The following is a 20,972-nucleotide window of genomic DNA, read 5'->3' as shown; positions in this document are numbered from 1 at the left end:
CCCCCACAAAGGCAACAAATAAAAATATCATTAGTAGATAATCATGATGCAAATACAAAATTGAAATACAAAATTGTAATACAAAAATACAGAAATGAAAGCCCCCTTAGAATGGTATGCGTGGAACGTGTCATTTTAAGGAGAAGAGACGTTGTGTCACATTAACATAATAAGATGTTTCCGTGAAATGTGATCTTTGACAAATGACATATGAGACCCACAATATCAACATAACACAAAGGCACAGGGAGATGCATCGATTCGACGTTAGAATCCATAGCAATGAGATGAGACAATGTATATAGCTACATATGAGTATTTCATCATGGTGTCGAACTTTACAAATCATATGAAGACAATGAAAAAAAGAAAAGTTGGGTCAACATGGAAGAGGGCCCAAATGCCCCAAACACTTTGCATCATCTCTGATATTAAAATCAAGATACAACAACTAGAAGGGCGATTAACAAATAGGAAAAGGGCACAACAGAGAATCCCTTGTTTTCGAGCACTAACAAAGCAACTCGAGTCCTCCAAGAGAACACAAGTTCACATAAAGACAGTCAACCTCTCATTTCCAAGCACCAATAGAGTAACTTGGGTCCTTCGAGAGGGAACAAACATATAAAGAAAGCAAGGGGGAACATAGGTAGGCGCACCCTAATCTAGAAGATAAAGAAATGGATGTATTGTCCTACAAGTTTTTTGCCAACAAGTCATTGTCCTCCCAACCATGATCATATGGGGAGGGGGGATGAGCTTGAAGAGGGACAACAACAAGGACAACACAAGGCGCAACATTAGCAGCAAGAGGAAAGGACGATGCAACTTCCACATTCTCATCCAAAAGATCCTAAGAAGCAAGGTCAACGATCATGTGAAGATCATAGACAACATTGAAATATCCTTTGAGAAATCAAACAAATTCTCCTCAGCAGACGAGGCAAGTGACTTGGCCTAAGGAAGTGAAATGGGAGTCACGTTGGCAACCTCCAGAAGAAGGGTGGAGACAAACTCCAGAGAAGGTGGAACATCCTCAATGAAATAAACAAAAGAAGATAAAAAAACAAACACTGAAACAAAAATTGAAGATGTTGAGGCTAACATCCGACAACGAAACTCAGGCACGGGGCCCTGCTCAAAATTTTGCTTAGGTTTCTACAGAGGTGAAGATCTCCGATCAACCATAGCAAGCTCGAGTACCCGAGTAAAATTTTAATGCAGAAGTGGTTGTGAAACAAGTGAAGCAAACAAAGCTACACTAAACACAACCTGTGTATTCGGCATGTCAACGAGTTGGGAAAATGGAGGAACATTAGGAAAGGAAGTGATGAGTGGAGGCTCCAAGGAGGGAGCAATGAAAACTTGTACTATTTTGGGGCAAGGCTCATCAATAGTCCCTAGAGAAGGTGACAACAACACAGTAGATGAAGTAGGTGTAGGTATGGTAGGAGGAAAAAGAATGGGAGCAGACATCGTGCACCATGGGAGAGGCCTCCTGAGTTGTAAAAAATGAAGGAGAAGGCCTAATTGATGAAACAAGAGGTGCAGTCGAAATGGGTCCTATTGGAATCCTAAATTTTGCAAAAATTTAGGGTCCCCTAAAGAGGCAAATCTAGTGAACAGCCCTAAAAATGCACTCATGAATCCCGATCCTACTAAACAATTTGACCTTGCAATTATGTTTACCACCCATAAATAAGCATGATCGTCCATATTCAACTTCCCACAATCATATTTGATAGATATTGCAGATGGCAAAATTTAGAGTGCACATAAGCGTGAGTCACACAATTGTTCCGGGTAGCCAGTTTTGAGAGTTAATATCACGATCCCTGTGAGTCTTCATATCTATCCAATTGTTCCTCTCAATTATCTACATAAAAATGTACCTCTGCCCATTTTCACAATCCCAGGGTCTCATTTGATATTTTTCCTAGACCTAAATCGTTTGTTTCAGTTTTTTATCAAAAATCTGTTAAGGTAGCCCTCTGTTCATGTCAATATTTTGCAACCTGATCATCCCAACATCAAACCAATTGTCCCTAGCAATTCCTTATACTAAGCAATTTCTTATACTACAGAGAACCCTTGTGCAAATTTTCAGGCCCCTATAATTTCATTTGGTATTTTTCCAGATCAAAACTGTACACAATTTTTTCAAGACTACACAGGGAAATATTTCAGAAAGTCAACTTTGGGCGTTAATATCTTCACAATGGGAGACAGACATATCAAAATGCTTTTGGAATATATTGATGTTATATTCATAAACGTGTGCATTTTTTTATGACAATCGGAGTTCGTTTGATATTTTTTCGAAGCATCAACTTTATGCACTTCACACCATGTTAAGAACAACAATTTTCAAAATAACTCCAGAAGCCAACTTTGATGATGAATATTTTAGACATGAAGATAGATCTCTCTGAATTGTCTTTTGCTCAGATCAAAAGTCTACGAATGGCTCCGATGGCAAGGTTGGATAAGGAGTTTTGGTCAGTGTTTGAAGCCTATTCTGGACATAAAATCCATTTCAGCTACTTTCAAGGAGATTAAGAATACATATCCTGATAATGTTCAATTCAAATTTTAGTTGCCAAATGCATTCCACACTATCTGAGCATCAATTGGAGGAGATCTAAAGGTTTAGTTATGTCAGAACAAAAAAAAAATTAGGCAAGCCCACAAAAGGACCTGGCTATGACATCGCAGTATTGATGCTTGAATTAAATTTAATTCTCTTACTCTGGTCACCTTATTATATTACACAAGGGAGAACTTAAAGTAATTGTTCAAAGGGAATATCATTTGACTATATCCATTTAATGGACGAACTAAAAGTTTAAATGAAAGATTACCACATAATGGTTTAAAATATTAAAATGCATGTCATCCTAAAAATACTCCAAAGTTGGTAAGATGGACTTTACATTGAACAAGCGCAAGAAATTTACATTTATGACAAAGGAGAAAATAAAGCATCTAAAAAATGAATGTATTCACAATGCAAGGTTGTGCTCCAAATCTAAAATGGTGGGCCCATTCTTACACAACCTTCATCAGAGTAACTCCAATGTTCAGGATGATTTTAAACTCACCGAAGTACAAAGTTTCCCCGATAATATAAGTGAGAAAACCATATTTAGGGCATAAAGCAAATAAACTCATTGGTATAACATTGCATATCTGGCGAAGTCAAAATAGTTTTGCCGAAATGGGTGTTGGATATTGCTAGTGATATGTTGTTGTCATTGATGTCAACATATTCCTATGTTTTGGTGTTGTAGAGAGCTATTTGGTGTTCTGGTTATTGCATTGAGTTGATCTAGTTGGTTTATCTGTTTGGGAGGCTGAATCAACTAGAGATATCTTACTCTTTAGTGATTCCATGGTGCTATGTGGTGATTTGGTCGAGTTGTGGATTTCGGTATGAAGACTTATTTTTTGTGTTCAGTGTTGTTGTGTTATGGTATTTGATCCATTGTGCTCCGGTATGAACATATCTTTGGTTGCGTATTTGAGATTGTTTTGGATAATCATGTGTATCTTCATTTCAGATGGTTCATGATTTGGTGCTCTGCAAGTCATCTTTCTAGTCTGAATTGCTACTATTGAGTGCTCTTCAATGTTAGTGTGTTGATCAATGAAGATTTGAATAAGTGGTGTTGGTGTAGCTATTGTGAATGGTTCTAACGTGCTTGTTGGTGTTTCCTGACCATGTCCTATTTGTTTTGGTGGTCTACATTGATCTTTTTACACGGTATTGGTGATTTTGTTGATCTGGTGATATTCTTCGTGTTATACAGTAGTTCTGATGGTGTAACGTGTTGCAGTTGATCTTGGCGATATTTCCGATGGTGATGCGTGTTCAGAGATTTGATTTAGGTCTATGCTATGTCACTTATTTTCATTTCTATCTGGTGTAAAAGATTATTGTGAATACTTTTCAATTGGAGCTTGTTATTTTGATTCTAAGAAATCAAAGGCTGCTAAAACTCTTTCCACATAATGTGATTGTTTTATTATTTTCAGTCTACTACATTATTGTATAGAATGATCAAGGGAAGTTATATTCTTGGATTGATTACTGTGTGAGCCTATTTCTAGGCAAGATTAAAATTGTTTGCATGGTAATTGCCATAATGAAATGTAATCATTAAATGTGAGAAGATTAACAGTGGATGGTCTTTCAAAACTGTCTAACAAGGAGAATATAGCGAAAGAAATTCATAAGACTCTGAACCCAATAGGTGAAGAAGGCACTAGTTATACACTTATAATCTCAAAAAAATCAGTTAATTATATTTCATTTTCAGTTTTATGCAAGTAGGAGATATGAGTAGGGTTAGAAGTTAAATTCATCTATTCTAGAAGTTCATGTCATTCTGAGATAGGGATAGAAGATAGATTGAAGGGAGATTAAATTTGGTTAATTGGAAGGTGCACCCACCTAGGTTTAGCAGGGCCTGGAGAGTAGGGAATTACGATCACATTCTGTCAGTTGGCCGGAGTTGAATGTTGAACCTGAGTATAAGGCTTGGCATGCTTTTAGGGTTTAGCAACCTGCAATTTTGAGCTCCAACAGGTCCCATGGACACAATCAAGGGCACCCTTCCTCATTTTGCATTAGGAGTAGTTGGAGGAAGAGGAGGTACCCTCAAGGACTGTGATGTAGGAGCCAAGGGTAACGAGCGAGCTTGAGGTGACCGGCTACCCTTACCATACCGAGCAAGACAAGGGATATTTGCGAGGATCAAAAGCTCGAAGGGAAGATGAGTGTCTTTCCCTTGTCTTTACTAAGTGCATACGCAAGAACAGAAGATACTACCAAAGGTTGTGTCATTCTAAGCAGGCGAGGAGTTCTACCCTAAGGAATGGGTTTATCCTTAGCCTCCAATGCAAGATGAGCAAAAGATGCAACCCGCTGCAGAATAGGAGCAGACAAGGAAAGAGTCAAAACTGATGTAGGAGGAGGTAGAGAAATAGCAAGTTGAGCCAATGTAGAGGCCAACTCCCCCATTTTGTACTTAATAATACGCTTTATATTATAGATCTCCACGGGCAAGCATAAGCCCAATCGAGATAGACCAAAAGTGCTCTAGTGAAAAACCCCCACAGGCAATTAGTGGTAGAAATTCAATGTCCTGGGTAGTGTGCATTGTGCCCTCATGAGGAAATTTTAGACATTTATGGATAACCAGAGGGACTGCTTCCATAGCGATCAGCTAAGGGATACCCAACTTAACCTGGAAACAGTCCGATTCGAGGATAATAATGAAAGTAGTTGACACTACCTTTGGTCCCACAAGGATCGTCAAAGTGTTGTTAACTAGAAAACGATCAGAAAGCCCATCAAACATGCGAACAAAGGCACGACACTCATCATACCTCACCCTATGCCAACCATTGATAAACAAAGCCTCCTTTATAATGACATCAACTTGGCATGTATAACAAGGTAGGCTCCCCCCTATAGGGAAGATCCAGAGTTATGAAAGATATATCAACATTATTCATCATCTGGTTAGGTGGCGAGACCAAAGTGATAGTGACCATGTTAACACATGGGCCACCACTAGGCTCAAGATAAAATTTGATGAGCAAGGCAGGAAACGATCAGTGTAAATTTGCAACTCCCTGTTCATTTTATCAACAGACTTGTTGGATTTTTGTTTGCATTCATCGACCCCTAATAGCACCACTGTCTATACATCTGGTCTAAGACCAAGTGTCTAAGATGGATAAAGCGTTCGATGTCATGTCTAAGCACCTAGTGGTATTGATAGATTTTCGACCCATCATAACTTTGAGGGTATAGTTTGTTGTCAAGGAGAGGTCTAAACTTAGGAAGAGTTATAAGTGTATCTTTTAAAGTTTTTTGCATGATACTCAAATAGGAATCGCATAACTTCATAGAGACACGATTTCATTATAGATCCTACGTAGACCTCTCAGAAGCCTGAGGGGTCACAATGACATTTGCCACAACCTTATTCTTTTTAGACCTTCTAAAAGTGTCAACCCAAGAGCTTGAAGAAGATTCCCCAAACTGATTCATCGTGTGTTGGTAATCAATAAGTGCAAAGCGTAGATTGGTAAAGTTTGAATATTGATTAAGAGCTAATTTCTCCCTTAGTGTCAACTACAAATTTCCAATAAACATCCTCTGTGAATCTCTATCCAATAAGGCAAAAGGGATCTTAGTAGAAATTGACTGATATCGAGAGATGAATTTTGTAATCCTTTCATTGGGTTTTTGCTTACAATGAACAAGGTCTGCTATAGTGACCTTGCCACCAATGTTGACGAAAGGCATCCATGAGTGGATCAAACGACTTGATGGAATAATCAGGCAACGAGTTGTACCATTCTAACATCATCCCCTTAAGGGACAGAGACAACAACTTTAACAACAAGAAATCAAGATTTTGATAATAACTACAAACTATCATGAAAGAATTTATATGTGTGCTAGGATCTCCTTCGATATACAGATCAAATTTCAAAGATCAGCCCCTTAAGACATGATCATGTTTAAAATACTTATATCAAGAGGACTACGACGATAATAGGCAGGAAGAGAGGATTGATTAGCAACAGATACTAGGGTGGTAAGTCACTATTGTAATTGTTCTATATTCTATATAAAATTATTTAGCACAAGATTGTTAGGCGGAGGAGGTGGAGGAGCATTAGAGCCACGAGGGCCTATACAGCTATCACCAGTACCACCACTAGTACCACCACCACCACCAAAGGCACCAGAAGTCGCATACGTAGTAGCCATCCCAATGCACCCCAAGGGTGTTTGTGAAACGTTAATGCCAAGTATGTTTCCACCGAAGAGCGGGTTGATAGTAGGTCCAATGCCCACCATGTGAACCAACACTATAGAGATTTCAACATCAATTTGTGGGCCATTCAGGCTGGATTGGTCATCCTAAGTGGGGGTTTCAGCAAGAGGCACATGATTTTTAACAATCATAGATAAAGCCATTAATACCTCCAGGGCTTTCTTGTCCAACATAAGCATATCTCATAAAGTGTGAACAATAGAATCAACCTAAGGAAGGACATTTTCTCATTCAAGAAAGCCTTTAAAGTCCTCTAAATTTCTCTACAAAGAATGAACATGGTCATAATATTCTTAAGAGGTCAAGAGGCAAAGGAATCACTTGGATCTATTGTACCTATAAACATTGGACCTGATCAAGTAGGACTATAGTGATTCGGAAGATTGCTTGGTCTAGAGGTTCTCCTCACAACCCCAAAGGCAGTTTGGGTTGTCAAGCTCATATACAAGCCTTACAACACTTTGACAATCCCTAAAGGTGTGGAGAATGAATCTAACACAAATACTTAAATATTTTAAACTTGAGTTCACATCAAATCCACCAAAATGTAGAGGGGGGAAAATGAACCACACTAACGAACAAATAACAACCTCCAGCGGACTCACTAATCTACATCTCCACTTAGGATGCATACAAAGCCTAAGGTTGTCAAGTACCTCATAGATAGCAATAAATGCATCACAGAGGCTTCATGACGCCCTCCGCTAACTCTTTGTCTGAGGATTCAAGCACAGGTTTTAGACAACAACACGACGCATTGGTGTCCCATATGGACAAAGTACAAAACTTTGTACAAAGAGCGTAGAATAATAACATATTTGTTCCAAATATAATAAACCTAAGTAAATGCACAACAAAAAGCAAAATACGACTATAAAAATGTCAAAGGATAAATGAGAAAGAGAAAGGTAAGGAAGATCTCACAACTGGTCCATGATTGGCACCTCCAATAGTGTGCTCTTCACCAATCAAACTTGCACACAAGCGAAAAGGAAAAATGTTGAGGCTACGTTGAGAGGTCTACCACAATCAGACCCCTGATTTCGTATTTTCACCTCCACGAACAACCAAGATAGATTGATGGATTAAATGATAATAGAAATAGAAAGTAAAGTATGATACAAAAATGCTAATGGAGATAACAAAGACGAGGAAAAAACAACTCCCCTTCCACAGGCAAAGCCCAGAGCTTGGCAAGTGAAGACGATGAATTACAAAGTTCTCCTTAAAGAACAAGGATAATGAGAGCCTTTAGCATGAAATAGAGCCAAGAACGCTAGAAAGTATCACTAAAAAGCTTCAATGGCATGAGTAGAGAGAAATGAGCATATCTTGCAACTAGAGAGTTCAAAATGAGTTGCTAGAGTTAAAATGAAGCACAAGAGGGAAGATATGCTTGCTAGAAGAAAAACAGACGTTGGTGATCGCTGAGTGGTATTACGAACTCTTTCAATTGCAGGCGTAACGCTCAAACAACCACTTCTCGACTACAAATTTGCAGCATGCTAGCACAACATATGAATGTCTCTATAGCGTGATAGTGTCCACGAGTCATACAGTCAATGAGGTTGGAGAATAGGCCAAAATAGCGAATGATAGAATAAGCCATGCAAACAAAAAGACAGGTGAAGAAAGTCTCTATTCAACGTAACGTGGAGGCACTTATGTAGCATGAAATCACATGGGGTGCAATTTACGACACCACTTCTTTCCTTTAAATTCTTGAATCCGTAATTTCTCTATATGACCAAATCTCTTGCAAATGTTACCTTGCACTATCTACACTCTTACAATAGATTTGATATTGAATCTTGAGAAACCTCTTTCTTTGGAGTTAGAACAAAACTCTTATATGAGTTATTCCCTTCTTACATTGAGGAAAATTGATACTTTCTAATGTTCTTTTCCTTTGACATTTGTCTTTCGACTAGATAACCCATAAACCTACCTTCTGTCTATGGGTAAGTAATGATCCAATTAGCTTTACAATCTTAAAAAATTCTTAATATTTCATTTTCCTAAGATAATATAACTAATTAGCTTCGCAATCTTTCAAAATATCTAAATATTTTCTCTTCTACAATAATATAGCTATATGATTATTAAATGTTCGAGTAAATAATGCATTATCCATTCAAGAAAATATTTTAACTAATTATCCATAGTATATTGTCTAAATTTTTTAGTAGCTTGCATAATCCATTTAAAAAGTACTATTTATTTTTATATTTTCATTAATAGATTTTCTATATTCTTAGAATTCTTTAACTAAAATTAGCGATTGACTCATTTTTTACCCATTTTATGTATTTGATCCATTCAATATTTGAGCATTAGTAATGTAATTTTATGATTTTTCTTTTTTAAGGGCATTTTTCACCTTTACCAACATAATTTTCTCTTGCTTTGTAAAAAGTCAAGGCATTTGATGACATAATTTTTTGATATTCTCAAAAAGTACAACAAGAAAATTTTCCCTACTTTGATTTTCTTTACTTTTTAGTGGACTCCAAGTACAAACAATGAGTAGTTGCATCTTTATTTTGTCCATCATCAATCCTTATTGGCTTGGAAATCATAGGTTGACTTCATTATGCCTTCCATAATACCTTGTCCAATTTTGTGGATAATATGTTGGTCCAAACATTCTTTGCTTGTTCTTTCATTAAGTGTAGACTATTGAATTTCAATCATTTTTGTCAATTGATGTATATTTTACCTAAAAGGATGCTATACTAGAAATACTTATATACTAATCAATGGAGAAAGAAATACAAAAAAATATTATCTATCAATTTCAAAAGAAAATATGCACATTAAAGAAATAATACCACAATGACAGTGTTTATCATAATCTTGAAAAACGGTGTTTTCACAATACTAATACAATTACAATAAAACAATGTGACCAAGGCCTCATAGAAGAATAACCAACACAAGTTAGATGTAATTTAACCAAAACAACCACCTACAAAACTATACCTTGCATCATCTTGATCCTAGGCACCAATATATAAAGATACAAATTAGGAAACTACAAATGATAAACACAAACCATGGAAGAATACCATTCCCAAAAATGATAGCAAAGTCCCATGTAGCCAATATTGGAGGATCCTAATACATTGTCATAATCTATGATAACCAACTCACCGAATTGGGCACTACATTATCCCCATTCAAAAAATACCTTATAATGCATCATAAATTTCATCAAAAGTCCACTTTACTATGTAACTCCCTATTACAATCCTCCTGCATGCATCAAAGAATCTTCCATAAGTAATTCATGCATCTCAAAAAAACCATAATGACACTGATGCAGAGCATCATGAAAATCCAACCAAGAACCTCAAATCATTCTTAAAGTTCAATCATCAACACAAATCTTCCAACATGTTAGAGGCATTGTCATATATTTCCCAACAAAATCATCAAACAAATAACCATTATCAAATCTTCTCCATAGATATAAATCCATCATGATTTTAGATCCATATATTATGCATTAAATATGAATCATTTAAACCCTTCATCTATTCATTTCTTGCAAATGAAAATCAAGAATTTTCCCAAACTATGAAACTGACTCTATTCTGGTCATGAAATTATAGTCATGAACAGTCATTAATAACTCTTAACATATTAATCCACAAGCCAATCACTCCGGTCCGATTATAGAAATGATAGTTATAAAACTTTACTCTAAATTAGAGAAAGATCCAACAGTTAAATCCAAAGTTATGATGGTTTTTCCAAAACTGGTCGTTGTGAATCAAGGTTTTGGGTAGTTCCAAACGGTTTTCACCAAAACTCTCATAACTTTCTCAAAAATGCATGAAATCAACTCAAACCAAAAGCAATGGAAATATTATTCAATATACTACACTATCATGATATAAATACACCTGTTTCCAGGTTGTACATGGCTGCACAAGGCCTGGAAACAAGAGGAAAGACTTTCAAGACCACAAAACAAGAGATTGAAACAATGAAAATATGATACCAAAATGTTTCCAATGCTTTCCAATTCCTTCTCCAACTTTTACATCCTCTTATGAACGACCATTAAAGAACCTTTATAGCCTTTTCATCTTCACATGGAAGTTACAACTACCCAACTTCCTCTTATGACCATACAACTTCCCATTTTGGTCTTTATACAACTTTTGAAAAGTTGCATTTTACAACTTTTACAACTTTTGACTCAAATGACTTTAAACCTTCAAAAGAACCTTCAAAACATATTAGGATGGAATAATAATGTATTTTTGTCACCATTTTACCCCTCAAAGGTTATTTTATGCAAGTTTTACCAAATGACTAATTCAAGACCTTATTAGGACAACTTGGACAACTCATTACAATGGGCTCTTTTAGCCTTACATATTGATTTATATTGACTCAAAATGACATTACAAATGAAAATGTAATTGAATATACTTATGAATTGATTTTTATCCTCTTATAGACTCATTTTGTGCCTTTGTGTTAGGTGCTCCTGCACCAGACACACAGAAAAAAATTATCCTTAAACTCTTACAACTTGCGCACATTACAAAATATCCAACATGTGGCTAAAGTTCCACCTGAAAGTAGGACAACCTCGTTATCAAGTGAGGATAAAATAACAAATATAAATGGTACATTTGGATGAAAGGTTAAGAGGCCTTTCCAAGGATTCCCTCAATTGTTGAACGACTTTTAAGAAACAAAAGAGAATCTTTAACATTATTTATTGTCACAGCACAACATGAACTTCTTTGTTCTCACAAGCTCCATCAACACACCTACAACGTTCACCAAAGTGTCAATTTTTTTTTCAAATCAACCTTCCATCCTCCACTAATTCACAAACATCTATATGCTTTGTCCATGCATTAACAGTCAAGTTATTTGTCAAAATTATGTCACTTTGATTATTTCTAATGTATTTCCTCAAAAGCAACATGTATTGATCTAGTTTTGATGCTTATATGAACAAGATATGTATAATCAATATTCAAAAATATAAAATAAAAATAGAATGCAATCATATTTACAACACCTAATAGTAATTGATAAAAGAAAATGACATTAAACAAATTGACTATATGACTTTCCAAAATTAGGATTAAAAAATACTTGCTTAAGCCCTCAATTGCAGAGAATGTCAGCAAGGTCCGAAAGTTTTCAAATCCACTATCCGACCAAGATAAATGTTTCAATAAAAATTTACAAAAGAAATCTGAAAGCAATCATATTTACAACAGCTAACACTTGTCCATAAAATTATATAACAGCTTAAACAAATTCACCATATGACTGTCCAAAATTGGCATTCATAAATACTTTCTTACATATCTCCGTTGTAGCCTTCTCCGGACACAGTGAACAAGGCCTGAACTTTTTGAATCACCTATTCAACCCAGCCAAATCTATCCATAGAAAGCTCACAAAGAAATCTGAAAGCAAACATATTTGCAGTAGCTCATACTTATCCTTACAAGAAAATTATAGCTTATCAAATTCAACATATGACTATCTAAAAACGATGTTCAAATATACTTGCTTACAGTTCTCCATTGTAACCTCTCCTCTAGACACAGCAAGGCCTGAAATTTTGAAATCCACTATTAAACAACACCTAATCTTTTAATTAATATAAACAAAAGAAACCTGAAAGCATTGATATTTACAGCAGTTAATGATTACTGTTGAAAAAAATTGACATTCAAAAATACCTGCTTACAGCTCTCCTTATTCTGTCTATTGCTTCCTGACAACTGCAGAGAATGTATTAATTCTGAATTGAAAAAAAACAGAACAGAACAGTAATAGAGCCACTGTTTATTTTTCTGAGGTTTACAGTCCGAATTTAACAAATAAAACACCTAAACTAAAAACTTATCAGTGATATAAAATGCAGCTAAACAAATTAGATGATGCACATTAAATGAGACTTGTCCAAATTTGACTGTTCAAAAATACCTGCTTATAGCTCTCCAATTCTATCTATTGCTTGCTGACAACTCAGAGAATGTGTTAAATCTGAATTGACAAACAACAGAGCAGTAATAGAGCCACTGTTGTTTTTGAGGTTTGCGGTCCAAAAAAACAACTAAAAAACGTAAACTAAAAACTTATTATTGATATAAAATGCAACTAAACAAACTAGGCGATTCACATAAAATGAGACTTGTTAAACTGACCAATGCTTAGTAAACTTGAGGGGATATAAATAGCAATTTAGCAATTAAAAAATCCCACTTAAAAACTCTACGAAAAGCAATGGCTAGACTTCAGGTTCCATGGGATCAGGTTTGTAAACAATGAATAGTGCTCTGGTGGACAAATTCCAAATAAACCAAGCTCTGCTTCGCCAAGATAAACTACAACTCTGCAAGAACCGGTGCAATCTTTTGGGGATGCTAGAGGATTTTCAAATTGAGAAAGTGCATTTGAATACCCAAAAACGACGCAATCCAAACAACTGTCCACAATCGAACTTAGCACAAATTTAGGGCTTCAAGCTAACTTTACACATCTTATAGTAAACAAGATGACAAAAGTATGAACCATGGAAATTCATCAAACACCATCATATTTTCCATTGAAATCAAAGCACTATACTACTTCTACTCTAAGTGAGGAAGGTGAAACCATGCAACCTTTGAAAAAATAACCGTAAGCGGACACCATCAAAGAACAATGTTTCACTCTTATTATCTCAAAACTTCTCGCAACAATTTCATATAAGTCTCCCTCTCTTTACAAATGAGTGGGTATCCCTTTTATATAGGCCTCAAGCCATGATTACATGCAAAACCCTAATTAGGGTTTTCCCTAAAAGAGTCTCCACTCAAGATGCAACAAGGTGGGAATCAGCAATAAATACCCCATAAAGCCCATGTACAATTAATTACAATCCTACCAAAAATGGCACCCATAAAGCATTAATTAACCATTACATTCAAAAAGTGCCCACTATGCAATGAATGTACCCTCATGCAAAAATCGCCCATGATGTCATAAATGCACCATCATCTCCTGAACGTGACGACTGCATGCAAAAGGAATCTGCCATAATGCCATATATGTGACGACTGCATGCAAAGAGATGCTTCATTAATTCAACGTGCATTGACTCGGCTACCACTTGGCGACAAAACCTTCGAGAGAGAAAACTTCAAGAGAGAAGAATTTGATCCATGGTGATTTTTCTTGAAGTTTTTCGAACTTTCCTTGCTCTGGGAGAGATTTTCAACGTTTTTCCACCATCTCCTATTTTTTAGGGACTTTCCTCAAATTTAGGTCTCGAGTCCAGGAGAGAGAGAAATCTCTTACGATTCCAAATCTATAAAAATTTATGGATTCTAATAAGGTTTGGTGTCTAAAAATGAAAATGGAAATTTTAAAAAATTTCCCGAGGGGATTTATGTTTTTCATTCCTCTTTGACCCTTGGATTTTCATGCCTTAGACAAATTTTACGTTTTCCAACTTAGACATGGAACTCACTCTTCATGGTGGAGTTCATCATTTCATCCTTGCCTTAGCCATTTCAATACCTTTCCTTGACCAGGGCATTGATTCTTCACTGCTATGTAATTTCAAACTTTCTCCATTTTTCATGCCTTGTGTGTTTTGGCCCCCTCCTTCACTGCTAGGCACTATTCTTCATTGAGGGAGGAATTCATGTTTTTTAACATTTTCCTTCATCCCCTCCATTTGGTGCCCTACTATTCCCTAGGGCAGAATTTATGTTTTTTTGGCTTCTCCATGACTACTCTTCCCCAGCGCCTTTCTACCTTGCCTAGGCGCATTTTCACCTTGGTCATGGAATTCATGATTTTTCCATCTCTCCTTGGCTAGTTCATTTTAGCGCCCTCCCTTGGTCTTGGGCGGATTTTTGCCTAAGGCATGGAATTCACACTTTTTTCCACTCTCCTTGTTGACCATGTTTTGACGCCCTTTGACTTTCTTGGGCAGGATTTTGGCTTGAGAAGGGAATTTCATGTTTTTTCATGTTTTCCAAGACCTTTTACCTTTGGGCGCTATTTCTCAAGGAGGAATTTCTCGTTTTTCAATCTTTCCATGAACAGTTCATTTTAGTGCCCTCCTCTAGTCTAGGGCATATTTTTGCATAGGTGGAGGAATTCACACTTTTTTTCATCCTTCCCTGACTACTAACTTTGGCGCCTTCATCCTTCCCTGGGCGGATTTCCATGCTTGTGGAGGAATTTGATGATTTCTACCAAGTCCGTCTCATTCTCTTCATCAGAACATATATATATGAAATATATGTCTTTTTCCTTTCTTATGCTTTGAGTTATATTTCATATATATTGGCAGGATGTTTGAGAGTGGTTTCAGATCTCTAGGCATTATAATGCAAATTCTAGGTTTTAGAAGATTTTTTAATTTTTCAGACAGTCAAATTTCAGGCCATTTCTGGATCACGATGACATTTGTAGATTGATGTGAATTTCCAGACTCAGATGATTTTTCGAGCTTTCCATTCTTGGATTGGTTCCCATACTTGGCCAAACTTTGATCACACTTGTCTGCCTTCTGACTCTTCCGGATTTAGAAATGATCTTCAGGAATGTTCAGTCTTCAGCATCCTTAGGGATGTTCAGTTTTCAGTATTTTCCTATGAAGAACCTGCCAAAAATAGATTTTCCCAAATAGTAAGTGCTTCAAAATGTTAGGGTTTGGACAAAATAGATCAGGAAGGCACTTACTAAAAATAGAAACTTACTAAAAATGATAATTTTGATTTTTGGCAAAATGAAGACATTCTAGGACTCAGTGAAATCCCTAAAAAATAGGACCGTTTTGGCTCAAATTTTATTGGGAGGTTCCTTGAAGGATCCTGATTCCAATGATATGTTCATTTTTTTCAAAACCCTAACAGAAACCCCTAAAATCTAGGACTAAAGACAGAAACCCTAAAATTGACAGGACAAGCCCTAGACTTAACCAAATTCGCTCAAACAAAAAGCAAACTTGATCAATTTGACCTCCGAACACTCACAAAGCAGAGAGACTGACGAGACTGCTGCGAAAAGACACAAAAACAAAGCCAAAAGACCGGAAGGGCCTAAAAAGTAGGGGATCCCCATTCGCAATGGGGCAATGTGTGAAAACCTCACAACACGAATTAAGGATTACTTTCAAGATGGCCGATGGAGAGATCTTAATGAGATTAGTGGGGAGCTTGGCAGTCTACAATGCAGCTTGAATTTGATCAGGTTGTCTTCAGATCACTCTGTTGACAATGTTCTTATCTGGGCCGCTTCGTCTTCTGGCAACTTTTCTATTTCCTCTACTTTTGGCTTTTTGTCTTCTTTCAATCACCACCCTCCTTTTTAGGTGGGGTTCAGAACTCCAAACTGATCCCTAAAATTAATATCATTTTTTGGATCCTCCTTCAACCAAAAATCCTTACTTTGAACAACCTTTGCAAAAGGGGCTTAACTATAGACAATAGATTTTTTTTTATGTTGTGATAACTATGAGACTGCTCCTCATCTCATCTTAGACTGTTCTTTTGTGGGGTATATTTGGCCTCACTTTTTTGCTCTTTGGAACATTTCTTGGGCCTTCCTCTCCTCCCTTGCTGATTTGTGGGCGCAGTGGGTTCCCCCCACTTCTATCTCTACCCTTTTGTTTATGTGGTCTCTCTACCTTCACCATGTGGCATCGAGGATTCGGAAAGAGAGAAACAATCATGTCTTTAGAAACACCTCTTTGTCTACTCAGGTTGTGGCCTCTAAAATTTCTCAGGCAATTGTGGACAATTTCCATTGTCGGGTTTGTTGTGACGTTTTCACACATCGCCCCATTGCAAATGGGGACCCCCCACTTTTTTTGCTTTCTAGTATAGTGGTAGAGTCTTTGCTATTAGCCTTTGTGTTGAAGAGGTGTAGTTTCTCAGATGTTCAAGAGGAAATCAAGTCAAGTCTCTCTCTCTTGATTAAGTGAAGTTAGTCAGTTGTCAAAGCTTAGGAAATGAATGATTATATGATGATCATTCCATTGGATCATCATCATTGGCTTGTAAGATGTTAAATGAGGTGTCTTAGGCAAAATTTGACCAAGTATAGGAAAATTTCCTTTACTCTTTAATGGCACTAACAATCACTTCCTTTGCTCTTCAATGGCATTGACACTGACTTCCTTTGCTCTTCCAAGGCATTGGTAGCACTTCCTTGACCTCATAGAAGCAAAATGTGAGATGTGAATTGAGGTGATGTGAGATAGGTATCAATTCAAACAAGACTAGTGAGGAGGTTTGATATACGAATCCCTTGGATGAAGTTTCGCCGATTATACAAGATTTCCTTGTCATCCAAGAGGGTTAATTACACTTTGTTGAAAGGTAGGTTGCACAGGGGCAAAATTTAACCAAGTATATGAAAATTTCCATTGCCCCTTCCTAGGAGCGAATTCCACTTCCTTTGCTCCTTCCTAAAGAGCGAAGTGTACTTCCTTTGCTCCACTTTAGGAACGAACTTCCTCCCCTCACCTTCTATAAAGTCTAAAACCACCTTTGATCATCATATGATGCCCTTTGTTAAGCAATGAACTCAATTCTCAACCAGCAACCTTGAATTTGACTAAGTAAGAGGTCACTTCCTTTGCTCCTTCCTACGAGCAAATTTGTCTTCCTTTGCTCTTTCCTAGGAGTGAATTTGGCTTCCTTTGCATACTTAAGGGTAATTTGATGAACTTCAACTAATGCAACCTCGTTTTGATCATTGAAGGAGTCAAATTCATCATGATTTTGATAATGAACAGATGGAGATGGTGATTTAAAGTCACTTCCTTTGCTCCTCAATAGGAGCGAAGTACACTTCCATTGCTCCTCAATTGGAGCGAACTTGCCTTCCTTTGCTCCTCCATGAGAACGAAATTGCTTCTAAGGCATTCCTTGAAGGTAATTTGACGCATCTACACACATGGAGAGCAAAACCCAAAAGACTAGGTTGATGAAAACAAGGCAAATTGATGAAACCAAGCTAAGTGGCGAATTTAGTGTACTTCCATTGCTCCTCAATTGGAGCAAACATGTCTTCCTTTGCTCCTTCATGAGAGCAAAATGGCTTCTAAGGCATGCTTTGAAGATCACTTGAAGCGTTTCCACGCAAGGGGGATGAGAAACTTAGGGTATGAATTGGTGACAAGAGACAAATTGATGAAAAGATGGCTAGAAGTAAGCTAAATGATGGGTAAAATTCAATTCCTTCACTCTCCCTAAGGAGCAAATTGCACTTCCTTAGCTCACTTATAGGAGCGAAGTGCACTTCCTTTGCTCCTCTTTAGAAGCTAACTTCCTAACTACCACGCCCAGCAACACACAAACATTTGGCGCCAAAAGTTGAATTTGAAAAGGGAAAATGTTCAAAAAACCAATCAAGTCAGCCACCTTGGAAAAATGATTTTAATTTTATTAAATTAGGTTGGCCTTCAGCCCAAAAGACACATCCTTTCCTCCATGAACATAAAAATGCTAAGTCAATTCACTCATTTGGTCAAAAATTCAAAACACTTTCCTCTCAAACAGCGAATTTAAATGCAGAGCAGTGAATCCTAAGTGCAGAAGTAATTATTACTATCAGCAAGATAGCAAATTTAATCCTCAATAAGGGGCGAATTTGACAGCAAGGTGGCAAATTCAATCAACAGGGAAGCGAACTTACTCAGCAAAGGAGCAAATTCAGTCATCAGGGCGAATTTCATCAAGTATAAGGCAAATTCATTCATCTACCTCCAACATCAGAGAAATTCCTAAGCACTATCAGACATATCTTTCGATCAGGTGCATCAATTAAGGGTTAAAATCATCCAAATCAGACAAAATTAGAACACAAGGAATAAAAGATGGATGAAATTAGGTATATGTTATGCGTGTTTGATACCTATTTATTTGTTTTGCAGGTGGTAAAGGAGGAAATCAATTGGACCAGGTTGTAGGAAGATTGGAACAAATATCCCGAGGAAATTTCAACATCAAGGTCAAGGTCCAACATACAAGGGAGATTAGAATTCTACCATCTAAGAGTCTATGCTATAAAGTGTATCAACAATCCTCACAACTTCAAAGTGGAACATGGAAATAGATGTCTTCAAGAGGAAAGATTTCATGGGCAAGCACAAGAGTATCAAGGAAGGTGACTTCACAAGAAGGATTTTGAGGTATTCAAGAACTCTCATTGCATCATGATGACATGAAGAGGTCATACATCTATCTCAAGGCAACAAGATAAGCAAGCAAAGATGGATGATTGACTCAACCATAACGATGCTTCCCATCATCATCACCACATTGAGCAAGCTTGAGAATGTTGAGTATCAAGATATATTGCTCAACATTCCTTCATGATAATCTATTAAGTCTACAAGCAAACTGAGGTGCCATCCTAGTCACTACTCACCCAAACAGAAGGTTCCACATCAGCATGTCCGGATGCAATGAACCAAGCTCATCCATGGAGGCACAAACTCCAATTTACCCACCCCCACTATCTATTGATCAAATATTCTAGAGAGGACACGTGTCCAAATATTGTAATTATTTCATTGGCTAAGATAAGTTTGTTGTAACAAACCCTAATCAAGGTTTTCATTTGTAATCTTGGCCAGTGATCTCAAATCGATCTGAGCCTTTGAATTGTAATGAGCTCTCTATATAAGGCTCAAACTTATCAATGTAAAGGTTAATAGGGAATAGTTAATAGTGAATAGTGAATGGTTTAGAAATAGTTAATAGCTCGAGAATAGCAAATAGTAGATAGCAGCTAGAGTAGAGTAGGAGGAGAAGGCAGAAATTGTTGCCAAAGTTGTAAATAAACTTCATTTTCATTGAAATTATGGTGGAATGTGTTGTTTCTTTACAAGTGCATGGTTTCTTGTTGGATCTTCATGTTAGATGATGAACATTTAGATGAATGAAAGGAATTGTGAATGATTAATGATGAAATTCATATATCCATACCACTAGCGATTTGTTGATTGTAAGTTTGCCTTGTGTGGTCAACTGGAATTCTTAATGAGATTAACTTCAATTCCTATTAACACTTGGATATGCATTGCCTTGATGATGTCTTTGTTGTTGATAGTAATTTAAACATCACGTACCTACCATAGGAGACTGCACTAGCTTTGTAGAGTTGTTCGTTGATGGCGAACCAAAGCTTGGTTGAATTTCATCTAATCGTTCTTTGTCTCTTCAATTCTTAGGAGTAGCGTAGTCTTCCTAAACACATCTCTTTTTTTTATTCTCCATTCAAGTAATCAGAATCTAAGTTCCAGAAATTCAAGTATTCTATTAAGTCCCCTTGGATTACTAGCAATCACATCAACCACTGTGCTTATCCACAAGCCGTGACCCGACATTAGGAACCTTGCAGTCTTCCACTTGATCATATAGTTTAGCATTGGGAGGGCTTAGCATTGGGAGGGCTTTCTTCAAGAGAGGATAAGATACTTTTGGGTATTTTATTCTATGTTCGCATGTGCCTAAAAAACACATCAACAAGGTTACTAAAGTGTTAGTTCGTCCCAGGGTTGCTCTTTCAGCTAATGATGTTCAAGGTGCTTCTAACTGGAGATTCAATTATAACATTGCTATTCCTTTGAGGAAACCCCGTACTCCTAGAACTAAAATCTTTTGGAAACTTCCTCATTTGGGGTGGGTGAAGGTGAGCTTTGATGGGGCATCAAAGGGTAACCCAAGTCTGGTTGATTGTGGGGCAGTTTTAAGGGATGAATATGGTGGCTTCATTTCAGCAATGGAGCTCCCTTTCGGAAATCAGACAAATAACCTAGCCAAAGTTGTTGTTGTCTGCCATGGTTTGTGCTTAACCTCCCAATTGAATTAAAAAAATGTTGAATTATTAATTTTTTTAATAGTTGTATCATCTCCCACGCTTATAGGGAGGCCAATTATGTTGCTGATTATTTCGCTAACGTGGGGGTCCAAAGCAATCCTAAAAAATTATGGGTTAAGGAGGATATGTTGCTATAGTCACATAAATTTGTCCACTTAATTAAATGAATATTTACTATTTATTTGATTATTTAACCATCAACAATCAGTTAATTAAATTAATATCGAATTAATTCATCCT

At 36.8% G+C, this 20,972-nt stretch overlaps 1 long non-coding RNA gene across 1 annotated transcript; it reads right to left on the bottom strand.

The window, feature by feature from the left end:
• Positions 1-10,860: 10,860 nt before the first annotated feature.
• On the bottom strand, positions 10,861-17,777 carry LOC131066149 (uncharacterized). The gene is made up of 4 exons (XR_009111627.2): positions 12,581-17,777; positions 12,413-12,451; positions 12,197-12,301; positions 10,861-11,647 (listed from the first exon to the last, which is right to left on the bottom strand). It is a non-coding gene; the product is annotated as an uncharacterized LOC131066149 (long non-coding RNA).
• Between the last annotated feature and the right edge of the window lie 3,195 nt (positions 17,778-20,972).

Source organism: Cryptomeria japonica, chromosome 1 (genome assembly GCF_030272615.1).
Source record: "Cryptomeria japonica chromosome 1, Sugi_1.0, whole genome shotgun sequence".
In the NCBI taxonomy this organism is placed as follows: Eukaryota; Viridiplantae; Streptophyta; class Pinopsida; order Cupressales; family Cupressaceae; genus Cryptomeria; species Cryptomeria japonica.
Note: the sequence above shows the minus strand (reverse complement) of the source record. Positions and strands in the feature narration are given on the sequence as shown.